This window comes from Theropithecus gelada, chromosome 6, assembly GCF_003255815.1.
Source record: "Theropithecus gelada isolate Dixy chromosome 6, Tgel_1.0, whole genome shotgun sequence".
NCBI classification, from domain to species: Eukaryota; Metazoa; Chordata; class Mammalia; order Primates; family Cercopithecidae; genus Theropithecus; species Theropithecus gelada.
In genome coordinates this window covers 157,822,584-157,825,787 of record NC_037673.1, presented here as the reverse complement: position 1 = coordinate 157,825,787, position 3,204 = coordinate 157,822,584, and positions in this window count along the sequence as shown.

The window sequence follows — 3,204 nt, the reverse complement described above, 5'->3', positions numbered from 1 at the left end:
AAAAAAAAAAAAAAAAAAAAAGACTCAGTTCTCAGGTTATGTTGTAAATGGTAAAACCTAGGAATATGAAATTCCTACATCTGTGCTTGACATCCCACATGGTAAGTTTCAGTATTTCCTTTCAGCAGAGAGAATACATGTAAGCTCACATACATGCACGTGCTCACGTAACTGGTGGTGGTGTGTTTGGGTGTTAGTGTGTTTGCAAGTGAGTGTGCCTATGAGCCCATGTAGGCAGGGGAAGATGGGAGGACCAGTAGGAAATGTTACCAGTGATGGGGTTCACAGTTTACAATTTACCTCAGAAAGGGAAAGTCTCCAGATATTGTCCCCCCAAAAAACTGGCCAGTTGGTGTTGGGATAATTTTCCCCTCCATATCCAAAAGCTATACTTTCTTAAAGTGGACCCTTTAGATACCCTTGCTCTGTTCTGAAACTTGTTCTAATTCTGAAATGTTACATGCCATTTGTCATGCAGAATATTTCTTTGAGCCATGAAACTCACCTCCCAGAATAATACCAGTTTAATGGAGAAAATTTTCATAAATTCATGAATGTTCCCTAAAATCTCTGCGACAGAGCAATAGCCAATGTTCAAATCCTCTCTCATCCTCTACACCATAGCACCGCCATCCCACTACGTGGATTAGAACCAAGAATAATCTTGGGATGACAAGTCCCAAAACAATTGGTCCTTTTATCAATGTATTGATTTGCGTGTGTTCTGGTCTTTTCTCCTCTTTTATTTCAAATAAGCTAGCTAGGTCATTAGTATTGATTATGTATTTGTTTTTGCACTTCAGAAATTTTAATGGGAAAGAAAAGAGAAGCCGCTGAGACATGCAGATGAAGCTTAGCACTCAGGAAAGTGCAAGGATAAGGGTAAGAGTGAAAGGAGAAGGGGAGCAGTTTCTCAGAGACTGGGACGGGGAAGAAGGACAGCAGGGCTCCATAGCAGTAGAGACATGCAATCTCTTCAATGGTAGAGACCTGGGGAATGGCAGGCCTCAGAGCAGATGGTACAGTGACATTTAGTATGCCAGGCCCTGGGCACTGCCCCAGGCATACTGCTAAAGCAGCAGAGTTCTGGGAATACAGGGCAAGAATCAAACAGGCTGGGACACCTCAGCAGAAAGGAAATCTGGCATTTCCTACACAGCTGAAGTGAGGCTCATCACTACACTTCCATCTGGGGCCTTGTGTGTCCCTGGTCTTTCCACCCCAGGAAGTGATATGAGAAACAACAAGATGAATTAGATATCAGAATTTAATATGCTATTCCTAGAAATAGATATCCAAGAGTGTAGAGGTAATGGCTCCAGTTCTGAAAGATAGAAGGCTAATGAGACCCAAAATTTGAGTAGAGGATTAACATAGCCCGTTATCCTATGTCTTGCAAACCCAAATGCATACAGGGGGCTTAGTAGGAATTGTAATCAAGTAATAAAGGTCTGATGTCATACAATAGGGCGTGGGGGAACCATAGAGAACTGGCATGACATGCTCTAAAGACCCAGCCACTGTTGAGCCCTAGCTGATTGTTGCCTTGAGGAATTGCGAGCTCAGTGTTGTCGGATTCATCTTCGAATACAAAAAAAAAAAAAAACCCAAAACATTGAAAACACTTTCCAGACAGGTACAGAATGGTCAGAGAGATGCTGGCAAATCAAGTTTTCCCGTGCCCAGAGTTCTACGTGGATGTTTCTATCGCTGTCAGCCTCAAGCTGAAGTTGAGGAGGGAGTATGTTAGGAACTCCCTGAGAGTTTATGTCGACTGAACAAACTTTTATACCATTTTAACTGGAGCAATGTCCCTTTCCTGGTGGTTGACATCTTGCAAATGTAAAAAAGTAAAACAGGGCTTTTTTGTGTGTTCTTGAAAGACAAGAAAGTGATAGAAACATGTTAGTATAAATGGGAACAGAAAATTGCAAGCATACATTTTAGCAGTGTGAACTGTTAAAAAAGTATGTTTGGCTTTTAGAAGACTCACTCTGCATCAACAGAATGTCTCTGTCCTCTGCATCGGCAGCCCCTTACCCTCCCAACGTTTCCTGGACTCACCCTGCATTGAGGTGGGCCTGACTGAGACTAACAGACAAAGCCCTCAGAAGAGGGATTTTAGTGAGAAGCTAAGGGTTACAAAGGGGTAAGGAATGGCTGGAAGAGCCTTGGAGAGAGACAAAGGGTGGGCAGGGATTCAGAACTCAAGAGGAGACTCGGGGAGCCCTGTCTTCACTACATCAACAACTCCGGTGATGGAGAATGGGACAAAAATGAAGTGAGCAATAGAAGATGCTAACGCATTTCCACCACCCTGAGACTCAATGTACATTGGAGTTTAGTCATGAACCTGAAGTGCAGAACTAATAGAAGTTTATCCAGAAATTTTGGGATAAATCAGCAGTGAGGGAAGGAAGGCGTGTACAAATATGAAGAAGAAATTGACTCTAATTATAATAATATATGTGTACAGCTGATAAAGAAAACAGTTTGAAAATTGCTAGTCTGCGGTGACTGGCTGAGGAACCTGATCTCCCCCACTGGTGTCCCTGGAGAAGACCAGGGAAAGAAGGAGAAAGAAAGCAAAGTAGGGAAGAAAGAAAGAAAAGGAAGAGGAAAAGATGAAATTTGCAAACATTTTCAGCGCCTGACCACCCCCCAGCGTGAGCTGTGAATTTAATTCACACGCTAGAGCAAGGTGTGAATTATTGCCATATCTCTACCGCAGAGGACACAAAATGCCAACCACAGGCATTGCATGCCCCAGAGGGCTAGCTCTAAGTCTCAGGCACTTCACCCCTTTACTTGACTGCTACCCAACAGATTACTCACTTCTGTTTAGCTTCTGGGGATACGGCACCTGTGAGAGTAAAATTAGAAATAAGGCTAAATCTTTAAGAGAGAGAAAAAAAAAAGAGAAGTGTTTATTTCCAAACTGCTATTTTATGTTTACGGTTTTAGATTTTTTAAGTTATTCTGAAAAGCTGAGAACTGCCAAAGTCTAGATATGTTGGTGCTTCCCTTAATTTATTTGGGTGACAGGAGAGGGTCATTGAAATAAACCAAGTGATTAACTTAAATATATCTTCTACAAATTTTTGAAAGCCAACATTAATGCTTGCTTTATCTCTTTTTGCATATGGCTATTGCTATGTCCTCATTTAAATCAATTTTGAATTTATAAATGCAATACTTCTCAAT